The sequence below is a fragment of the Protopterus annectens genome, chromosome 5.part0, assembly GCF_019279795.1.
Source record: "Protopterus annectens isolate FY-2018-M chromosome 5.part0, PAN1.0, whole genome shotgun sequence".
Classification (NCBI taxonomy): Eukaryota; Metazoa; Chordata; order Ceratodontiformes; family Protopteridae; genus Protopterus; species Protopterus annectens.
Genome location: NC_056735.1, coordinates 1,362,669,405 through 1,362,693,540, shown reverse-complemented (window position 1 = coordinate 1,362,693,540; position 24,136 = coordinate 1,362,669,405). Strand labels below are relative to the sequence as shown.

Genomic DNA, 24,136 nt, shown 5'->3' with positions numbered 1-24,136 from the left:
CTTGACACGACCGAATGGCAATGCTGCAAATGAAATCTGAGGTAACAGGGAGAGGGGGATTGTGGGTAAGAGTTTAGCTCGAGAGTTTGAAGCTGACGCGAGCTTGGAAAATGGCCGGCTTGGTTCCGAGCTTGGAACCGATATCCATGCGTAAGGAATGAATGAGGATTAACAATATCAGATCATCTTTTACCCTTGTGATGATGCCATGAAGCATAAGATATGTATGGAAGAAAGATTTTCTAACCATGATCGAGTGGTCAAAGGAAAGTTACAGAATATAGTAACCTTGCAGTTTATAACCTCAGCTTCATGACTGAAAGGCTGCCACAGTCTCCTTTTGAACCTGTTTCCTTTGCAGATCATAAGTTATTTTCTGTACAGACTCAACTTTAACAGTATTCACTGCTACTAGTATAATTTTTGGGCCGCAAGCCTCAATGTTTAAATTGCACCATATAGTTTTCTGCAGGGACAGAGGTAACTAATAATCATTCCAATTATGGTAGTTAATCTTGGAGATTTTCTTCATTGTTTTAAATATATGTCTTTCTAGAGAAATTATTTTGAGTGTTACGGTTATTTACAGACAGTTCATATACAATTGTGAGAGAACAAAACTTCTGAGAATCCATGCCAGCTCTGGGGTCTTTTGGGAAATGCAAACATAGTCAATTAGTGTTAAATAGATCTTTACAAAAGGCTGGCAATTTTTATTAACTTGTCTTACGATAACCAAAGCAAGATATCTGAATGGAGTGCTGGCAGTCTTTTAACCTAAATATAAGGTAGAGTTGCAGACTTTTTTAAAAATATTTCTGCCCAGAATTATATTTGAAGATGTTAACTGGTCCTGTATCTACATTTGCACTAAGCATTATAAACTGGAGGCTGAAAATAGGTGTTCAGAATTTACTATTTTACTATTTTATTTATTTATTTATTTATTTATTTTTGCATTTGTTGACTGGGATAGTCCGACTGGATACATGTCCATTTTCAGCGGAGGCCCGAGGAGAAAAGCTCCAAGGAATAACAAATCCAACATAACATGTCACATATTACAAATTACAAATAGGATATTTACAGTGATTAGATAAGCAAACAATAGAAATTGCAAATAGAATATTTACAGTGATTGGATAAGCAAACAGTATAACAATTTACTAGTGTGGACTGATAAAAATACAAGACATTTCGATCACATCTCTGGAGCAAAACTATACACAGTATATTTAGAAGTGTAACAGACCAAATTTACAAGCTGCTTTTGCCATTGCTATACTCATGTATACACTATGCACACCATGACATTCATTTTTTTAAATAAAAGTTATTCCAGAATGTAATTTGTGTAAAATAAAACTGATGAGGTTAACACTGTTTACGAGCATGTAGCTTCTTTTTCTAGTCAGGCTTCCTCTGATGTCCAGGATTGCACAACTTGGTGTCCACTGGGGTGCCACAGTACTGAAAAGACCTTCTGGAGAGACAATGATGTCTACCTGATGGGTCATATTCATTATTTTATTTTACCTATTTATTGATGGGGTATGTGCACTGGGGACAATTGTCCCTTTTCAGGGGCAACCTGGAAGCATGGTCTAGTTACGTTACATGCTCAAAGTCACAGAGTAGAAAAATAATGGTGGAAGGACTCAAACATATCAGAGCTTTGAACTCTATGCTAAATGCTGGCATATTCTAGGCATACTTATTTCTTAAGCAGTTGTCCTACGTCAGCACAGCCATACTACTGTTGCATGAATATATTCATCAGACTAAAGAAACAGGACGCAGGATGCAAAAACAGTCAATAAAACTAATGACACAGTTTGGCTTTGTTTGTTACAAATATACAGACAAATATACAGACCTGTGGCATTCCTGATACTTCATATAGTCAGCATATGAAAACCCTCCTAAAAATAAAAATCACAGTGGAGAAAAGTTTTGCACATGTATTTTGCAAAGCCACATTTTCAAATTTGGTTTAAGGCTCTGATAGAAAACAGCTACATACGCCAGATTCGTTTAACATGTAATGAATATGATATTAAAATGTGATACTGCATTTCTCCTGAAAAAGAAAGTATGATCCATAAGAGAAAATGAAAAAATGGAAGAGAAGAAACCTAGCAAGAAGAAAGGAAAAAAACATGATTATAGCACAAGATCATTTTGTATGTTATAGATGCTGAATACTTTTTATTTCTAATGCACAGTGATCTACTCAGTTTGTATTTCATGCCTTTCTAGTATTGACCTCATTTCTGGAAAATAATAACTTGTCAGTTAAGGAGAATCTGTTTTCTTCTAACAGTCAGAACTGCACATTTGGTGTTTGTCATCTGAATAATTCATGAAAAGAAGCATGGTTCTTAAATGCCCATTTCCACAGAAAAGATTGTTATTCATGCATTCATTAAAGAGAATGCATGGCACAGAGAGTGAGAGTGTGTGTGAGAGAGAGAGAGAGAGAGATGGAAACAGAGGCAGAATGAGAGAGAGAGAGAGAGAGAAAGAGAGCGAGTGTACCAGAGAGACATGAAGGCAGCGGCAGATAACTGCACATTTAATGCCGTCTGTTGAAGTGAAAAGGTGAGCTGTAACACAAGGGTGTCAAATCATATCCCTTGATGCAGTCAACTGTCCAGATGGTTAAATGTTTTTCTATTACACTGAATCACAGACATTGATTTTCTACTTTTTATTGAGCGTGGCTTTCCTTCGTCAGACAGTATCTTTCCATTTCTGTCTCTCTATTTGAAGTGAACACTCCATGAGTGGGCAAAGCACATATTTACCCTGGCAGAATTCATGTCAAACACATCAAAGCCAAGTTCTGCAACAGCTGATCTGCAAAAAGGGATAAAGCTTCAGTTCAACTTGATCCTCCAAAGCTGAAATGTACAGGAAAATAAAAGTACAAACCAGCTAAACTACAGCCATAATCTTAACTCTGTACCTCTATATGACTATATCTGAATGTTTTAAGAGAAGTAGTTCACCAAGATCAATTTTAAAGATGTCTTACTGTCCTTCTGACACAAACATCTAATATAGGAAAACACACATACACACAAACATTTATAAACATATGCTATTTGCATTGTATGAAGACTGTAGTAATCATAAAGGCAATGTCAGATATGAGCACTTTAACATCTAGAGCACAAATTGTTTCTGATTTAAATGGTATTCAGCTGCATATTTCCAGAACATAACTGCTCAGATGCTGAAATTGTCAGTGACTTATCTTCCGTAAGCCATTAATAATTTATTTGACTTCTGTACTTGAATAAGTGAATGCCTGCAAAAAGAGTAGCAGTAGATCTCATAAATAGCCAGAAACTAATTGTGTTTCTAGGCATTGACCATATTTTGATACACCGACTTAATAGTTTTTATTGTGTTCATCTGACTCATGCGTGAGGGAGAAAAGCTGTGCAAATAAAACATCATCAGCCTTTTTGCTGTAGTAAAACATTAGATCAGGAGGCTGAAGCCACAGCTAGGAAAAGAAAGTGTATTATTTCATATTGCTCCTGCTGTGGTTCCTGCCTTCACTGCTGGGACTCTGTCCACTTTGCATAAAGAATGAATACACATGGATTTTAGAAATCAGAAATTAAACCTCAGGAACTAAGCAGTAGCCAACCATAATGAAGCACCTGGAAGTTTTCCTTGAGATGATCGTTTGTGGGTTTGTAAATGCCTGTTAGAATCGTAAGTGCCATTAACATTGTGGAGGAGGACCTGAGTTTCTTGTAAAGGGCTCACTTTGAATAACAGGCTGTGCGCTCACACCTCCTGATTCCTCTCTATGCTGGTATTAATCCCTGCTCTGCAATCTTGGTGATTGATTACATGAATTATGTGACTAAATAGTGCATCAGCAAAGGAATATCGAAATGGATTGCCTGTGTATCGTAACAACAAAGGTAAGGAAAGCAATGACTGCATTTTGCTTCGGTCCTTTTCCACAGCATTAGCGCTGTGTGAGAGTGCTAATGTAATTAAACAGTTTCAGTATGCAGTGTGCTTCTGACATAGGAAACGGAGTGCTTATCTCACTGCCTGTGGATATATAATAGAAATGTTCCTGTTGAACATTAAAATTATTTAATATGTTTTCATATCATATAGAAACAGAAGAATCAGGCTTTGATCATGCCAAAACTGTGAGCTGCATTTCTTTTCCCAGTACAGGTACTGCATGATATAATTTTGTTTCTTAATTAATATAATTAGTTTAAATGCTGTACTTTCAGTTTATATAGTGCGATATGGCCATGATAAGACATGTTGCATTTCAAACTTCAAGGTTGATCATTTCTTAAAATCTGAAATGAGCCAATCACAGATCTTGGTTTAGTAGCCAGAGGGTTTCTAATTGGATGTTTATGTTATCCTAAGTTGCCCTTCAGGGTAAAAGAATGCTATGTCTTTGTTAGTGGCTACTCTCCATAGTCTATTATCACTGTGACAGCAAGCTTGTTAGTCAGGTATAGCAGTCCAGTTCCGCACATAACTAGTCATTAGCAGTAATGTGCTGAACAGATTTTCTTGACAGACTCATGCAATATTGAATTTTTTGGCAAAGATTTGATGTACTTTATTGATGAGTTTATAGTGCAGATAAACAGAATACTGACCAATATGCAATTATTTTTAAAAGAGAAACAGTAGAGACTGTCCCATGTATCTGGAAATAGTTCATAATGCTGAAGTTTTATGTTATGTCAGCTACTTGATTTCAGAATCTACAAAGCCAGTCTATCTGCATCAACTACATTCTCAGGATATGTGTGTATATATATATATATATATATATATATATATATATATATATATATATATAAATATATATATAGACATCGACCACATAATATTGAACTGCAAAATAGCGAACACTGCCGGGAAACATTACTGTCGGCCACAAAAAAAATTTAACTTTACAGCCAAACTAAGTGGGGGCTTTGCCCCCACACCCCCCAACATAGGGGGCTGTGCCCCACACACCCCCCCTAACTAAATATACCAATTCCAAGATTGCTCAATAGTGGAGAAAATGACAAAATCCAGTGAACGACCAAGGTAAATCTTTCCTTGCGTTAAATTGGCCATTCGCTGTTTTTTGCTTTCGATATTACACGGTCGATGATTAGGTGTTTGATCACCTAATCATTCGATCACGTACTATAGACACTATATATATATATATATATATATATATATATATATATATATATATTGGGTTCCTATCAGCAGACCGAAGATGCATGTTTTCGAATGCGTCTTGGTCGAACTGACAAAACCGAAACTGCAAATATCGAAGCGGCATGTAAGAGAATTCTTACCCTGGGAAGGAATTTGCTTGGCCGCTTCGGTACTTTGCTGTTTTTGGCACTATAGTGCAGTCTCGGAGTTGGTATATATAAGTAGGGGGGGTGTGGGGGCTTCGCCCCCCACCTAATCTCATGTTTTAATGTGCTTTCTTTTTTTTTTTTTTTTTTTTAATTGGAACAGCGATTTTTTTTCCCCTTGAAAAAAAAAATTGCTGTTCTGACAGTTCGGTTTTGTAAGCTTTCGCTTACATGGGGTCGATTAATCACTGTTTGCTTACCTAAGCGTTCGGTGATCTAATATAGACCCTATATATATTTTGTATATATATATATATATATATATATATATATATATATATATATATATATATATATATTTCGTATACTTTTAAATGCCATAGCTTGCTTTAACACTGTATTCGAGAGAGTATGTACCACTACCCATTTCCTCCACTGAAGTGCGAATGTGCAGTTGGTATATGTAAATTAGGGGGTGTGTGAGCAGCTTCTCAAGTGAGGGCTTCAGAGGAACTTGCATCCCCGCATAAAAAGATGTTTCTGCTTTCCAGAACTGACTTTCTGGAAAAGCCTGATCATATCTGCCTTGATCAATCATAGGTAAAACTAAATTGACATAAATAGTAGCTATATATTATTTTAATATAGATAGAGATAGATATATTGAGAGAAATTAGCAATAAACATATCTGAGTTTATGTGGTGAAGCTATAAGGGCTAGAGGAATTGCTAATGTACAACCCTGATACAGAATCTTGCTTTCCAGGAGTGTTGTCTAAACAGCAGAAAAGTCCTCTGAGAAGCTTATAGTATTACTACAAGTGATGATGCTGTCTAGTTCAGCTGATATGTGTCTTAATAATTTGTAGTCATAGTTCCATTCATTCTTCTCTCCATTGTAGTGGTGGCATGTCCTGGCCACTGAAGAGAATGACACATTGTTCTATTAAGTAGCTGGCTGAAAACAAGACTGAAGAAGGAAACTGGAGAGGAACAGGTGAACATGAGTTACAGCAAAAAGAAATGCATAATGTAAAAAAACAAAGGTTGCAACCTAGTTTTCTTGCTAATCTTTAAGGTTCTACAGTAAATTGTTCAGTTATTTCAAAGGCAGCTCTGACATGCAGCAAACACATTTGTTATCTTACGAGAATGCCTGTAGCACACAGCAATAGGAGCTCTTTAGATCACTGTGTCTTATTTTAAACCATGATAACTGGTGACTTATTGATGACAGAATGTGAAAGGCAACTTAAATAAGAGGGTCCCAGAATAAGAAACCAGAAGATGATGCCAAGGAAAAAAATGATGAAGTCATAAAATTCAGAAAACTGCACCCACAATTTTAGAAATACTTTTTTACATCTTGCCCCCCAGTTTTTACCAGTTCTGTAAATCTTCTTTCAGAAATAATTGCTACGAGACAATCCCAAAATAAGTATTTGTTTAATTGGTATATAAGGTTTATTTTTAAACAAACTATATTACAAATGACTGAATTTTTAAGGATATCATGAGGTAATGTTTTTGAGTGTTCCAGTGTGTTTCTGAAACATATTTTCCCATCCAAGATAGATATGGTTGGATTAGATACTCAGAGATGCCTTACTTATAGCATTTCATGAGCTTTTATGATCTATTCCTCTGTTTATGCAATGAATATCGATCTTTGCCTAGGAAATATTTTGCGCTTTCTACAAGTGACAGCAGGCAGAATCATCTTGATATAACAGTCCTTCAGTATGTAACTATATTAAGTATTTTTGGAAAAGTTAGATTTTAGTTATAAAACCAGTGTTGAGAGCTCTTTGGAAAGATACTTAAAAAAGAGAATCCATTTCAGTACAGAAACAATGACACAATATGCTTTTAAGAATCATTGCAGTGCTTGTAAAGTGGGAGGGGCTTCAAGCTAGAGCTTTCAATCTAGGGAACAGCAGCTGTGAAAAACAAGTTCTGCCTTGAAGTGTTGGAGAACAGAGAAGATGGGATATTTGATTCAACCGTATTCTCTCCAGAGGTGCCATTTGATGAAGTAACAGTATATGCCTGACATTGTTTGATGAACATCCTTTCTACATGCATATGAGGGCTGCTGTTAAACTATCAGATTTCTCATTAAATAACAATACATGCCACATCTCCAGTGTGCAGTTATTTAATTTTGTGTTCTGTTCCATCAAGAACCATTTATTTAGTAATCCTTTCCACTTAAGACTGGACTGTAGCAATGATGATATTCAGCAATCAGAAAGCTCCATTATAAACCGACGCATAGAAAAGTTATAAAATCTTGCACATTCTTAAGTTATTTACATGGGAAAAGCTAGTTTCATAGCCAGGAGGAGGAAGGTTTCCTGAAATCCAGCATAATTCTAATGACAAGAGGTATGGAGTTTTAGTGCTTTGTAGTCAGAGATGCTGTGATGATTTGGGAAGAAAACTTGTGGATTGGCTAGCAGCTCCTGGGAATCTATTTTTGTTACTGGACATGGGAGTAAACAACTGACTGCTTTGTGTAACACAATATCGTTACTGAACTTCCAAATGTCCAAGCAGAAGCACATGCGTTGATTAGCCTGCACTCCTTCCAGTCATAAATTACAACACTAAGAAATGGTCCTTTCATCATACCTTTGTGGCTTCAAGTGCCTATTATCCAGAAGGATGAACAAATTGTGACCATTATAATAGGATGCTTGCATTGTCCTCCAACAATGCTTAATTCTATCAATATTCCTTAAGTGCATTGCTTTCATTTTTACCAGCTCCCATACTAAATGCATCCATGAAAGTATTGCAAGCATTTGTAATGGTTTGCTGAATCATTAAACTGTACAAAGGAACAGCTCAGTTTTATTTTGACAAAGCTCTATTTTTTAACTGTTCTTAGAATTGTAGTGCACAGGAACCTACCACCAATGTGTATTACATCTTCAACAGATAAAAATTACATGATGTCAAAATCATGCTAATGTGAATTCGGTATAAATATTGTAAGCTTCCCATTTTCCTTATCTTTGATTATAAACTTCCTTTACAAATTAACTGCTTTGTGGCGTCTTATTGTTTTTCTCTCCTGATCACTATGACAGCTTTTACAATAGAATGTAACTACTTTGCTTTTTTTCATTTTGAGCGGTGTCTTATTTTTCCAAACTCTGGCCCTGCCTAATTGAACTAGAGTACATACTACTTTCATTAAGGTTCATAACTTGTTGATTTTCAGGAGATGTTTTTAGCTGATAAAGAGAGAGGGAATTCTTGAATATTACAATGATGGATTTTCTCCATGTGGTACGTCAAAAACTGTTAGATGGTTAAGTTGTTTGTTATTCTACCTGACTGGGTAAATGATTCTTCTGCATGAATTGGGGGTGCTCTTGTTGTGAGTTGTAGGCCAATATAAGAATCGAGGATACTATGCTGAAAGACTTTCTGATGCTTAAAGCCTGACTTACATATCTTATAGTGAAATGCAGAAAAGACATCTTTTGCATTTAACAAAAATGATACAAACCAATGTAACTCATGTCCTTCAGTCCCACTGCATGTCTTGAAAGGAACAGCAACATTATTCATTGTCTGGAGTAGTTTCTGCTTAGCGTTTGATTGATAATAGTGTAGAACATAACGGTCATCTCATTTATGGAAATTCTTGCAGAAATAAAAATAATTCTTGCCTTGAATGCCTCATGTGAAACCTGAGTTGTGATATCTAGATGTCCCATTTCATTTTCAGCCCAGTTGTCCCAACAGAAGTTTTAATATTATGAGGAAGAGAAAGGAACGAAACCACATGCAACTGACATATTGTTTTTCACATTTTAACTAATGTCTCTCAGATTAATTGCAAAAATAAGTAAAACTGTACAGATGCCATAGTTAAAACTGAAATGCAGGATCAATACATGGTGGATTCCTTCGGTCTAGAAAAAGGTGAAGAAAGACTTTTCTGTAGTAAAACTGCTTTGATCTTTTCATCACATGTTCAGCTGAGTGGCTCAGTGTGTTGACCCACACTTCCAAAGGGCAGTAGCCAGCCAAATATTTTGGTACTAAACAGTGATAGCAACATTTCAGCATGTATTCACATGATCTACTGGATGCTAAAAGCACTGACAATGGAGGAAACAATACGTTCTGGTTTTATTATGAACATCCAAAAACACTAAGGTCAAGAATCTGATCATCTATAAGTAACTTGTCCTTTTTTTCCTACATACCTCTTAGTCTTTTTGTCTACTATTGTAATGAATGCTTTAATTAAGATACATACCTTTACATAACATACATCAGGTATCTCTACATTATTTCTGTTTTATATGTCTACTTCTTTGTTCTTCCAATACCACTAATTGTTCTCAAAAATAAAAGATGACTACAAGTAACAAAAGAGACCTTTAAGTTTTCAATAAAAATATGAACTCTGTGACCTGGAATCATTTACTGACCCAAAGTGTTGGCAGAACTAACCCAGCTTGGGTGGCACTGCACTGCTGACCTTGGCTGACCCAGCTTGGCTGCAGTGAGGTAGCCAGATTTGCTACAGTATTGAAGCCCAAGGTGTCAGAGTGGTCTTACCAGAGTGTGAAGACCATTATAAGATTCTGCAGACATAGTAGCACGTGCTCTAGCCAGAGTCAGACCTGTATAATAGTGTGAATGCACAAATGGCCATTACTATGCCCATTTATGTGACCTGTCATGTGGTATGGGGATTTAGTCATATAGTAAAATGCCACCTAAGGCTTTCTGGATGAAATTCCCCCTCAAATGCTTATCTTCTGTGTGAACTTGAAGATATGTGCAGCTATTAATGTATTGATGGGAAGGGGGGAGGGGCTGATGATCTGCAGGCACAGGAGAATCACATAAAAAATTAACTCTGCATATTATGATGGATCAAGTTAGATTGTCTTGGATAGTTCCAATACATATTAGATGCAGACACTTATTCTAAATCTATGCCAGCCATGGCTGGTATGTGATATACAGAGGACACATTACCTTTAGCTTCCATTAAGTCATTCATCTTGGCTCCTTTGAATGACTCAAGTTAACTTACAAAGAACAGCCCCTGCATCTGCAGCCACCTGTGTAAACAGTGTTCTGCAGCGATTTCACTCAAACAACAAATACTGCAGAAAAAACATAGCTCCATTATAGATAGGGAACATTAATGATTTATAAGGTGATATGTTATGTCTGAACAATGTACTTTGTCTAACAACCAGTTAAGATCAGAGGACTTCTGACCATCTATACTACTTTATGCAGCATCCCCACTATTGTTTGATTTAGATTATAGGCAGAAGTCATAACATTTTATTAACAACAGAATGACAGTGAACTGGATTTATATTATAAGAAGAAAACCACCAGTGCATAAACCACAAATATTAAATAAAAAAAACTAGAAGTCCACTAACAAAGAAAAAGAAAATGTGTGATAACATTTTTCTTTTTGCCTATGTGGATTTTTTAATTCGTTGTTGGTGCTTGGAGTGTTACAGTCATGATTGCAAAGTGCAAATGCAGTTTTGTTAGCTCTTTGTTAAAGCAAATTGTTGTAGATGAGGTGTAAGATGTGAAGTTGCTGGTGCATGTGTGCATAGTGTTGATCCTTTAATGTGATATATCAAATATGTTTACAGATCAAAGACACTGGTATAGAGGGTGAGTTTGGAATTGCCATTTGGTTTGTTCTGTGAAGTAAATATGTGACAAACTCTTACTCAGTAGAATAGACACTTCACATCATGTATGCAAGATATATGGTGGTACAGGATCCAAGTAGAAAGGACATGTAGATATAGTCTTCCATCCTGTGCCTGCAAAAATATTTTTTTATGCACAAGCAACTACTTAAAGTAATATTTCCATGCAGAATATTATTGTTTAAGCCCGAGTGTAAAGTTTTATGCATTTGTGATGAGTTCTGTGGACGATCAAGCATTGAGCAAACTTTTCTGCCTGGCTTGGATATGGCAGCCATGTTGTCAGAATTGCCAGTGACCAGAGCACAGACAAAGCAAATGAGGGGGGGGGGGGTTCTACTAAGAAGAGAAAAAGAAAAATAAATGAAGGTGCAATTATTAAGACAAGAGTGAGATAGTTTATTTTAAATGGGCAACTGAAGCCATAAAGGAATGCATTGATAATCTAGAAACATAGTGTAGGTGGTTACATTTTAGGAATATGAACCTGGAGAATTGGAAAGAGGGCTGTGATATAATAATTTATTTACAGCTGGATAAAGGACTTATTGAGAGACCTCCAACATTTAAATTCATAAATTGATTAGTCTTATAGATCTAGGCATGTCAATAACCAGTTAGGAAGCGACAGATATTGTGGCTAACTAAACAACAAACAGTATGGTGAAGCATGGTGCTGGAGAGAAAACACGTATTTATAATGGAAGTCCTGATACCCCTTGTGAATCAATGAATGGTGCTTATGTACCTATTGGTAGAGATGTAGGGAGTGTTGTGAAATGGATCCCAGTTACTGGTATTCAGGAAAAGGAGAAGCATTATTTGTGAATACATGGAGGAGTCAGTTAAATTTTTCTACTTTGTAATTCAAAGCCAAATGGTCTGGTGGCAGTTAGTAGGGCAATGAGGTGGCAGAACATGGACACTCAAGGATCTGTGACCGGTTTGAATAATAAGAGGACATGAAGTGACAGAGCCAAGCTGCTGTACAGATTTTAACTGAGGCAGAATTACCTAATACTTATGGGAGTGTGCAAGAGTTGCAAGTTAAACAATTGATTGAGGGCAAAATCTGGAGAGATTCATTCCCATTAAAGAAGCACAACTCAGTAAACGCCACAAGTGGGAAAACTTGAAAGGAATTGATGAATTTGTACCTAGGGGTCTATAAATGAGCTCAGTGCAGGGGTGGAGCTTTAATAATAGCAGTGGTATGTCCAAGGAACAGCTGACTTGCCAGCACATAATGAATACTAGATTATAAGATGATGCAGGAAAATGCAGCCTATGTTTGAGGGTGGGAGCTAGCTCTGTCGCTAAAAGAATATTACAGGTGTTGTGAATGGACCTCCTGCAACCTCTATTTTCTTGATGCTCCTATTTGTTTTGTTTTTTTTGCATACTGTATGCATGCCTACCTTGTGTTGATGCTACAATGAAATGGAATGGCAGAAAAGGTACGAGGATAAGTCTGCGTATTCTGCATCTGATGGAATGATATTAATGCTCAGTGTCTGATTCCGAGATGCACAGAACTGAGTGCTCACATACCAACATGAATTCTGCAATATGTGTGGACTATTGTGGATGGTGCTGGACCTCTCAGGCTCTGAAGGCAGGAATGTAGAACATAAGGCCATAAAGGGAGTGCAGTAGCCACTTCAGAAGTCATCAATATATTCAGAGAGCTTGCTCCTAAAGGTTTATGATTTTTGTACTATAAAGCATGTGTGGTGTTTTGGACAATATAACACAAACTGTTGCGTGACTGATGGTTCTCATGCTATTAACCTCCCAGATGGGAGGATCTTAGTTTAAGATAATTTAATATTGAAGTACTATATTATATTATAATAGTTTTGCTGTTTAGGCAGGAGGATAGCAGTAGGAAGGTTGACGGGGTATAACCATGCTGTTATAGGTGTATTAGTTATGAGATGATATGCTATGTTAAAGGAATATACTGTATTTTCTTTCAGTAGGTTTAAAGGTTAGATATAAAGGGGTGTGGAGCACAAGCTGAAGAAATGGTGCTGACATCATGTTTCTAAGAGTGTAGATGTTCAGTATGTCTGTGACTGGAAAGTAATGTATGATCTGTGGTGCTGTTATAGTAACTTTTTTTTGTCAAACTTTGTATAATCAATGGGAAGTTAGCATAATGGTTAAGGTGTTTGCCTTACAGGCACAAGGTGTCAGGTTTGATACACAAATGGGGTAATTTGCTAAACTTAGAATAGCTCACAAGGGCAATTAACTTAGTACTGTTCTATGAACTAAAATACTATATGGCTGTTATAAGTTTGTGTTATGTTATGAGGTAATGCTTGGTAGTGAGGACATACCTTAGAGAGCTCATTCCAAGGGTTACTTTACTGGGTGATGTTGCACTGTGTATTGTGAGACTAGGCGTATGTGACTGGAAGAATTAAGAAATATAGGTAGTGGGCAGAGAAGCTAGACCTGCAGCATGTCTGGGTAGAAAGTGGTAACACTTGGCAAAAGGATTGGGCAGAATATGGTGGGTAAGAAGCAAGGTTCTGTGGCTTGTGTTTGGTAGGACAGGTGATTCAGAAGTGGCAGTCTGGGGGGGGGGGGGGTCAGGTTGACATCCATTCTAGCAAGATGGATTTTTTAGTCCTGATATTTACAACACTAGTTGAGGGGTGATTGTAGCTGGACCACTGGGCTGCATCCAAGATCTATGGCAGCCCAAATCAAAAGCCATCTTGTAGGAGGGGTGAGTAAGTAAGAGGAAAGACAGCATGTTGTGAATGAGTACTTGGGTGGAGTAGGAAGGCAATGTAGAATGAGGAGAGGCAGGATAGTTGGAGGAGAGATGTGGTTGCATTCGATCCTTTGCAATGAGATGGGGGGACTAGCAAGGAAGGAGGAGATGATATGCAATATAAAAGAAAACATTAGGAGGCACAAAGAGATCCTAGTGTAGAGATAAGGAAGAGAGGAACAGAGTGAAGGCCTAGAAAAATGTAAACCCATAGCTGTTATTGTACAGGCTGAAAGACCAGTGTGAAAAGTGGTGGGTTCAAGTGCTAAAAAATGAGATCAGGAATATCAAGTCAGAGCAGAGAGGTTAGGATGATTTTCCATAGCATTTATGGTGTACTGTATAGTTAAAAGACTGCAGAACTAGATACCTTCAGGGTTGGATTGATCCTGTCTTGCCTGAATCTGAGAAGGTGGATTTCAACAGAATAATGGGGGTTGGGGAGGTGAGAGTTGCTATTAAGCACATGAAGGGTGAAAAGGCAGCTTTTCCAAATCTTTTTTTATAAATGATAGTCCAGAAACAGCAAAAGAGATGTCACAGTTATTCATTGACATTATAGAGGTAGGAGGGTTTCCTACATCTGTGGCAGAGGTTATTATGGTGGCCCTTCCCAAAGGTGTGGTGGATCCTGAGGTTCCAGCAAATTATTACATAATGCCTTTACTAATTCACGTCCTAAAGTATTGTTCAGAGTTCTAACAACATGGGTGGAGAATTTGCTTCCCAGGATCACATAAACAAATTAGGTGGAGTTAGTTAAGAGACAGTCATTTGCAGACTACTGGAACTTATTGTTTGATTTTTATGATCACAGCAGAAGAAAACAAAACTGGATGGAGTGGAGGTTGATTTGTTAAATACACAGAAAGCATTTATGTGGTATGCTGTGAATATTTATTACATACTGTTAAAAAGGTAGCATGGAATCTGCGGCTTGAAAGACTGGGGAAGCTTTGTAGATGTACCTGATTACCCCAATAACAATAAATGTAGGTAATTCAAAAAAGGTTAAGCTGCAGAGAGGCTCATTCCAGGGGTGGCCACTATCATCACTAATATTCATATAGTGATGTAAATGCAGGCATAGACAGTAAGGGCATTTCTGGAAGGCAGAGGTAAAGTTAGTAAGAGGGGGTATAAATCCCTTTGCAACTGCTATGTGAGGACACTGAAGAAATGTTGTTGGAATTCTTAGGCATTGTAGTTAGTAAAATAGTGTGAATAAATAGATGAGGATGTGTATTTTGAAATGGGGGGGGGGGGCATTTTCAGATTAAATTTTTCGTACTGATAGCGAAGACCAGAGGTAAATACTGGAGAGAGCAACAGTCCAAGATGCAGGGCAAGCTAAATAGGTGGCCTGGTATGGTGAAAGAATTAATGGCTAGAATGACAGGGTCCTAATGATGTTATATTCATTGGTGGCTGCAAATTGGGTTGTCAAGGAGACCATTGAGGACCCTACCCAGTTTTCCAGAGCATTGTCTGAATAATGACGTGCTCAGAGTCAAAAATCAAAAATCCTACCCATTTCAAAACTTCTCTCCACACTTACCTATCTTTCATCTGGAACTGTTCCTGCATTCATCCCCTTTGAATACCATCTCTTATTAGCTTGATTATCCCCCTTCTTTGTATATTATACTGAGTCTTATCTATAAATCCTCTGCTCTGTACCTCTGAACTGCTAATTTTACACGTAAAATGGCATACTACCTCTATATATAAATTTGTTTGCATTCAAAATGGCATACGGCTTTTGTATATAAATTTATTTGAACTGAATTGATTATATCTTTCGTATTCAATATTGTCTAACATTACTTTACTACCAATGTACATAATTATTACTTGTTCTGTACTTCTCTTGTGATGTTTGATTTTACTGAGGAGCTTTTCTCCCTGGGCATGCACTGAAAACGGGCTCTGCATGGCCCGGTTGCCTTTCCCAGTTAACAAACTGCAAACAAATAAATAAATAACCAATGGGCTGAGGGGATCAGACTCTGGACTACAAGAAGCAGCTTGCTACCAACACACAGCATTACTCCTCGAGCTGACTCACAAACATAAGGTGTGCTAACTACCAGACATAATGTAACCTGAAACTTTTGAACACACAGGCTTCTGACCTTAAGTCACATGCACTATCATTGATCCACAAGGTCTGTGGCATCTTGTTTTGTATATTTTCAAACATTGGAAAATTCACCTACAGAACAGAAGGTCAATGGTGTCATCGATTTGTTTAAGATGGAAAGAAGAGTAGAAGAGGTAAGGGATGATTTAGGGTGGAGATGCACATGGGGACTGGGCAATGCTAGATTTTAGAATGTATGTAGCTGTAGTCAGTATGAAGCAGAGAAGAAAGTGGACAGGGCATGGGAATGTGACATGTGTACAGTGCAATGCAAATAGGGAACATGGAAATTAGCAAATGGTCAAGAGGTTAGACAATGCAATGAATAAGGAGGTTTGTAGGTGTTTGGATTTCAGGTGGATTAAAGGAAGAAATAGAAGCTAATAAGGAATGTTATGGGGATGTTATGGGCTGAGACTAGGGACAATTCTAAGGGCGTACTAGATAGAAGGGAAGGAAAAAGACTGGAAATATGGAGGAGACTATGAACCTAGGTGAAGGGAAGTAGTTAGCTTTGCTCAAGCATGCCGTTAGCTTGGACTATGTGTTGGAGATTATTTGTCATTCCAGACAGTAAGGACAGAATGGTAGAAACATTGCAAGATGGTGTGAAAATAATGGCAAAGAAAAGAAATACAGATTTTTAAGTCAAAAGAGTTTCTCAAAAGTGACAGGATGGAAGTCGATAAAGGTAGGTTAGTGACAATATGCAGGTATCCAGTGTAAAACAAAGTACCTCAGGACACCATGCTGGGGCAGCTCCTATTAAGCATCTGCTTCTCAGAGGTAAAGGTGAATAACAAGGGCCTTTGGCTGTCTAGGTTCACAGATGACCATAAACTGGGAGCTATGATAGATTCCCCCATTATACAAACATCATACAAGAGGGTCTAACACAGACAAATGACTAGTGCCAAAGTCACAGATTAAAACTCAATGCCAAGAAATGTTTTATAGTACCTTTTAAGAAAACTACCACCAAGGCTAATTACGCCATCAGTAAAACATCCCTATTAGTTGACTCAGTGGTCTGGGATCTGGGAACATATGCAGACAGTAATCTGACCTTTGATCAAAATGTGAGAAAGGTAGTTAGAAAATCATTCTATGTCACCCAATTTAAAAGTAAGGCCATGGCATCCAGGTCCAAAGGAGGTCATAGTGTCACTTTATTTGGCCCTTATCAGACCTATCATTGAGTCCCTTTTGGCATGTACCTGACCAGACATATGCAATGGTTGGAATGTCCACAAATGTTCCTTATGAGGAGAATCCAGGGTATAAACGCACTGTCTTATATGTATTGCCTTAAAGTCTAATATCTATGCTCAGTCTCCTGTAGGTTACTGAGAAGTGATCTATGTCTAGCATACAAGTCATCTTCATATCTGCCTCTGATGGACCTCTTGTACATCAGCAAACAAACAGCATCAGAACCAGTAAATCCAAGGATTTTAAATTTTGCTTGTGACATACACAGGACATGTTGGCAACACATATATTTATCTCAAAGGAACATGCTTCCCATCCATATGAAATGGACTCCAGTCCTAACACTATTTAAGTGTAACCTTAACCAATGGATGTTCACCCTGGTTCTGGCTCCCATGTCTCTGATAGACAGAGGCAGATAGTAACTGTGCCCAAAGTAACACACCCCTCCACATAACCTTTAGAAACTTCTTAAATAACATACCCCACTCCTAATACATTTTCATGATACACAAGGACACAATTGGTTAGTTTGTATAGCTAGTCTTATAAAGGCCCTGGTGGTCATTAGACTAGTATATACCTATAAATCTATACTGAACTGTGAATTACTCCAATCACTTGAGGATAAGAGAACAACATCATCTACAAACAACATACCCAAAATATATCCTATCCAGATCAGATATGCTGTCTAGAAAAAACGCAAACAGAAATGGTGACACAATGCAACCTTCATGGAATGCGATGCCTACATTGAATGTATTTCGCTTAATGCCTAAAACATGGACACAAATCTTTGTCCTCAAATATAGGGACTGAATATCAGGCTGCAATGAACTTGGAACCCTTTACAGCTGTAGCACTAACCTCAAGAAATTCCAGAGTATGCAGTCAAGGACACTTGTGAGCAATTTTGAGTTTGAACATGGGGATTATTGTAGAGTGTCCATGACACACATAAACATTCCAAAACATTTCCTTGTTTTGGCTCAGGTCATGTGAGACACACTTCCTTGTATCTTCACCATTCTCTGATTAAGCATTGAAATCTCCAAGAAGAACTAGACAATCAATCCGTGATACTACACTGAGCACAACATTGATTGTCACTGTAAATGCTAAGTAGTCTAAATCATCATTCAGTCTCTATCCATAAACAGAAGTCAAAGTTTTTCATTCTGCAATTTACAGTTGCATTGAAGGTGCCCTTTTATATGTTGACAGAAATTCCTACTAAGAAGCAGCCAAAAAGGTCTAAATATTATCCCCACAACTGCCTAGGAACATTCCCAAACTGTTAAGATGGAATGAGACAACTTCCATGTGCAGATATCAGATTCCAGAACCAGTTCTTTGTGCAGAGGTAAGGCTAACTAACTCTACTCAGCACTGTCCAGTATCCCGTACAAGTTCTGTCTTCCTTCTCTGCACAGAAGATAAATAACATAGTTTAAGAGCCAATATTCATTACCATGACTTTGGCATCTCAGTATGTCCACTTCTTGCCTGCTACTAGATCATCGTAAATGTTGACCCCAAAAATGGCCTTACCTATTGGCTCATTGCAGCTTTTTCAGTCTGAGCAATCTGGGCCATATGATTCACCAAGTTAATAGGTGCCCACTGGTAAACACAGTTCCAAGGCTTGTCTTCTGGAGACCACCAAGGGAAACCTTGCTAGGAGCATTCAATTCCTACCAGCCCAACTCTAAGGATTGCAAGGATACACATCCCTCTCCACTACAATAAGGCCATAAGTTCAGGCAGGGTGATCTAATCTAATAAACTACTAACTAAATAAATTAAAACCACTATCTAATATTCCTCCTGTGATATATTTTTCTTCACTGTGGTGCAGGACCCTGTTGCATTTCCTTCTGAATGGAACTGTACCTAATGTCATAGTTTTCCTAAAGTCTAGGTTATAGGTTAATGCATAACTGCTAGGGTAAGACTGTTTTACAGAAATTATTCAGTATGTTGTGATCTACTTTAATTCATGTCTCACAATAGAATAGTTTCTTTTGATCTGTGCATAGCACACATCCCTTATAACTATTACAGCTTTTCTAAGAAATCCAAAGTATCCAGGACTTCAAGGGCACAACACGACAATCGGAGCCAACTTCTTCTCTAAAACAGGTTTATTCCAAAAGATATGTAACAGTCATAAAAAGGTACAACCAGCCAGTAAGTGCTTTCACATTATAGTAAATGCTTCTTCAGACTTTCAACTGCCAGCTTAACAAAGTCAGAGTTTATATAATCAAGAATTTTTTACTTTGCTTCACGATGGCACTTTATCCTGAGCAGTGTTCGTATTTTCTTATATCTTTTAAGAAATCCATGAAGTTTTATCTCCTGTTTCACTAATTTTTATCCTCTGCATGCTGTTTGATTATTTAATACACACTTGCTCAGTGTACAATGTACTCATAACTAAACCTCAACTGTATTCCTTTTGTCTGTCACTTTACTGCTGTCTTTCTATTTCACCTAAAAAGATTAAAGGCTCATGCTACATGTTCTGCAAAACATTTTTCTTTTCATCTATCTAATAATAGTCTACCCAAACCTTGTCGTTTGTTAGCTAACCTTTATATACTACTTCCTAGCAACCAGTTTCTCGCCTTTAGAGCTCTTGCTTCAGTACTGCATATTTTACTAACCCTGTACATATCATTCTAAGCTCAGCATTATTTTTATTCTTTATCTACTGTGGTGTATTACTTGTGTCTAGACTTTATTTTCCCATAATCTTTCCATTGTTTTATTACTGTAGATTATGCTATTCTCTAGTGTCAGGATGTGGTACTGTCATCTGTATGTGTAAACAATATACCTCTACTGAATTTTATTCTCACACCTGAAATACAGGTATAACTAGAACATATGACTGTTCTCCTTAATTTATGGCTTTTCTGTTTTTAAGGCCCCACCAGATCAGGCCATTTCCAAGAAGATCTGTGTATCAAGCATAAGACACAAAGCTGCAAGATATAAAGCTACATTTACATAGTTGTCATATAGTTTGTGCTAAAAAAGGACATTTTACTTTTTTGTGAATGCTACTGTGATAGCTACCATCAGATACTATAATGGTCTTTTCATTGTGATGGCTATTTGCACCATTAAAATTTCATATGCTTTATCTTGGAAATGTAATCCAAAGCGTTATTTTCTTGCATTTGGTTTGTTACGTTGCTGTTGCCTTTTGATGGCTTTTATCTTGATGTTTTATTTACACCATTAAAATTTCATATGCTTTATCTTGGAAATGTAATCCAAAGCGTTATTTTCTTGCATTTGGTTTGTTACGTTGATGTTGTCTTTTGATGGCTTTTATCTTGATGCTTTATTATTCGTTCTATCGTCTCTGCAAGGAACCAGCAAATTTTCTTCATTTTGTTACATTTCCTTAACCTTGACATGATCAAAGCTGTTGGTAACACTCCCTTAAACTACTGGCACATCGACAGTAGGAGAACATACTGTAGTAACAAATCAGGCCTGCTTGACACTGCTATTCCATCTGTCTGCCTACCTATTGGTGGGGGGAGAGGGGGACTTCTGCCACTTCATAAACAGCAGACACCACTTATACAAAATGCCTTATTGTTCTTCTAAGTAGCATTCCATTTAATTACTGCTTTTGATCCCATTAACTTCTCATGGAGGCTGGTGCAATTATTTACTGTTCTCTTATCTGGAAAAATATTTCCTTATCTCGCTTGATGAGTTTCTAGGCTTATATTTTTGTCATGTGCCGCATTATGTTCCTATATCTCTATTTGAATTAGTTACTGGAGTCTGTTGATTTTCATGATATTGCTTAAAATTTCCTGGTCTGTCCAACGTCATCCCCCCTTTTTCTCCAAAGTCATATGAACTGAATTCCAGTAGTTCCTCATTAGAGTGATTTTGGCATTTATTTTATTCAGTTTGTTAACAGCAATAGTGGTCTGTTTAAAGGATTCCTTTAGCCAATGGTTGGGTCATAGGTAATATGTATTTGAAGATATAATAGAGTTAACAATTATGTAAAGGACACAACCATATATGTACAAAGGTTATACTAGCAAAATAAGCAGAAGCATATAAAACATAGTATATTCATGTATATAAATGCTTAGAGCTCACAACTGACAGAGGACATTCATCACAATGGTAAGGTTGTTACAGCAACTGCATATATTTATCATAGAAGTAGATAAATTAATAACAGGGATATTTTAACAACTCGTAGTTAACTTCAAGTGATAATGTGGAGCATTGCTTAAATCTGACTGTACTTCATTGTTATAACTGTAAAATAAAAATCACTGTCAACCCTATGTGTGATTCAAATGTTTAAATATTTAGTTTCTTAATGTGGTATCTTTCTTCCATTCCTAAATTATGCCAGTAAGATATTGCATGTTGTCAGAGTAATTTTGCAGAAGTGTTTTCAACAGCTGCTATTTCCAAAGAGAAGTCATCTTAGTTTTAGGGAGTCCTTGTTGATAGACAGCAAGATATACTGTGTGGAGCTCTCACTTTTCTATTTATAATGTGTGGGATACAATACTCTGAAATCAAGTTTAAAGGTGAGACAATAAGTTTGTTCCTGCAGTAGTTGGGGAAACAGTCTGCAATATGTACTGCGAGGCAGTAAATTACTTTTGAATCTGAAAGTAAACTGGATTAGCAGACTTTATTTAATATATTCTGAGTTACAGATACATTTATGGCAATATGAGCCATGCATGTTCAAGTTTAAAGGTGGAATTTCCTGCTCTTATGGCTTCTTTTCATTCAAAATGAAAATGTTTACTAATTTATAGCAAATGTTTAGTGGATTAAGTGTTAAAGTTGTGTAGATTTCAGTATCAGTCCTAACATCATATGCTCATAAACCTGATGACAGAAGAGTGATATTGGAAGCTTACAGTCTATTGACCTAAACCAATTTGGACTCACAAAGGGAAAATCTGGATTGCTTAATCTTGTATATGTTATTGAAAAAGTTAAAGACAAAAAACACTTCATAGAATTTTCACAAACGACCCGTTTAATAAAACATTAAACCACAGTCTTTTGTGAAGTTCCTTAAGGTCTTTTTTTGTCTGTAGTTGTTTGCTCTTTGCGGGTTGCTTTTATTTATTAGCAGCCACTATCATCTCTCAGAAGGGAGCTAAGATCCTTCTGGAAGGATTAACATGTTCAGTCAAATTGTTCCAAGACCATGGTCTAAAGTTACATGCCAAAAATAGTAGTATGGCAAGATTCCAAAATGGTGGTCGGCTAGTGAACTGCATCTACACAGAGCTCCTTACTTTAACTTACAATTAGCAAGCTTATTATCCTTCTAAAGCTACGGGAAGCTCTCAGAAATAAGGACAAATCTTTTATTGTTGATCTGTTTGGACTCTACAGCACTCCTGATCTATAAAAAGCTAAAACTAAGTCACAAAATCTAGATTTCTTTTCAAAAGCATCATACTCACAGAGACTGACAAGGCCGGAATACAGTTTTTACCACTCCGAAGACCACATGGCCAGGCAACTGAAATCTTCAAGTGATCCTGTTATTATGGAAACACAAACAACAAAAGCCAAATCTTCAGCAATTTTTTCACCAGAAAAGGAGAACATTTCAAAAAGGCAAAAAACTAACAAACAGCAATCTGAACCTAGCAAATATAATCTTAATTCTAACGATGATACCAGTTTTCATATGGAGGAATTAAAACAGGCCCTACTTCCCATACAGTCAGCTATACAAAACTTCTCGGAACAACTCTCTAATATAGGAAAGTCTATTAATCAAATTGTTGATAGAGTGGACACACTTGAACTTAAAACACAGTCAAATGAACATCTAATACAATCACTTTCTGATGAGTTATCTACCAAATCTGTTGCCATAAAAGAACTACAACTGAAATTAACTGATCTAGAAGCAAGAAGCCGGAGAAACAACATCCTGATAAGGGGTCTACCTGAGAACTATGATAATCAGGGCTTACTTTCTATCACAAAACAAATATTTGAAGCCCTTCTACAGCTGGATGGTGACAAGCCTGAAATAATCATTGAAAGAGCTCATCGTGCACTCCGTAAGCGCCAAGACACACTTATGCCCCGTCAAGTGTACACTAAACTTCTCAATTATCAGATTACACAACAGATCCTATCGTCTGCAAGAAAACACAACCCTTTCATGTGGAAAAATCATAAAATTACTTTTTCCCAAGACTTCCCTCTTGTCATCAAAGAAAATAGACGAAAAATGGCTCCGTTCTGCTCGTTTCTCATTCAAAGGAACATAAGGTTTCAGATGCGATATCCCAATACACTAACGTTTTACAACAAGGAAGTTAAATATACAGCTACCACACAAGCGGAGGCGAAATCAGCCTTTATCAAGGCTTTTAATGAATCTCCAGCTGAATAATATGTCTATGTGCCTCGGTATAGTAAAAGGTTTGGCATAATTTCACTGTGCTTACCTGCTGTTTGACTTGCAAATCCGTTCTTCAGAAATGTTGCATTGTCTTGCCGGTTCTAGGATGTCATAGTCCTATAATCTTATAAATTTAAGTCACGTATATTAGATTTCTTCTCTTTAGTTAAGGCGCGCTCGTTGGGAACAATCCTGGTGGTTGCTGTTTGCAACTGGGACCTCTTAGCAGGTAACGCTTCCGGGTTCGCACGCACTACGCTCTTGCTAATGCGAGGATTGTTTGGTCTCTCTCCACAAGCAAGCTATATTTTGTCTTTGCTCCTCTGCAAACACGGGCGTTCGAGCTGTGGGGTGCTTCTGCAACCGGAACGGCTACGAAGGCTGTTAGAGACAGAATATGGCTTGGATACTACGGCAGGCATCAACATCACTCTGCGTTTATGTTTAGAGGTAAAC

General features: G+C 37.2%; 1 long non-coding RNA gene across 1 annotated transcript in view; it reads left to right on the top strand.

Annotated features, from left to right (window-relative positions):
• The first annotated feature begins 3,318 nt into the window (after positions 1–3,318).
• LOC122801672 overlaps positions 3,319–24,136 on the top strand; it is a 1,066,872-nt gene continuing 1,046,054 nt past the window's right edge. The window contains exon 1 of the long non-coding RNA XR_006364781.1: positions 3,319–3,944. This is a non-coding gene — a long non-coding RNA (uncharacterized LOC122801672). The remainder of the gene's footprint in view (positions 3,945–24,136) is intronic.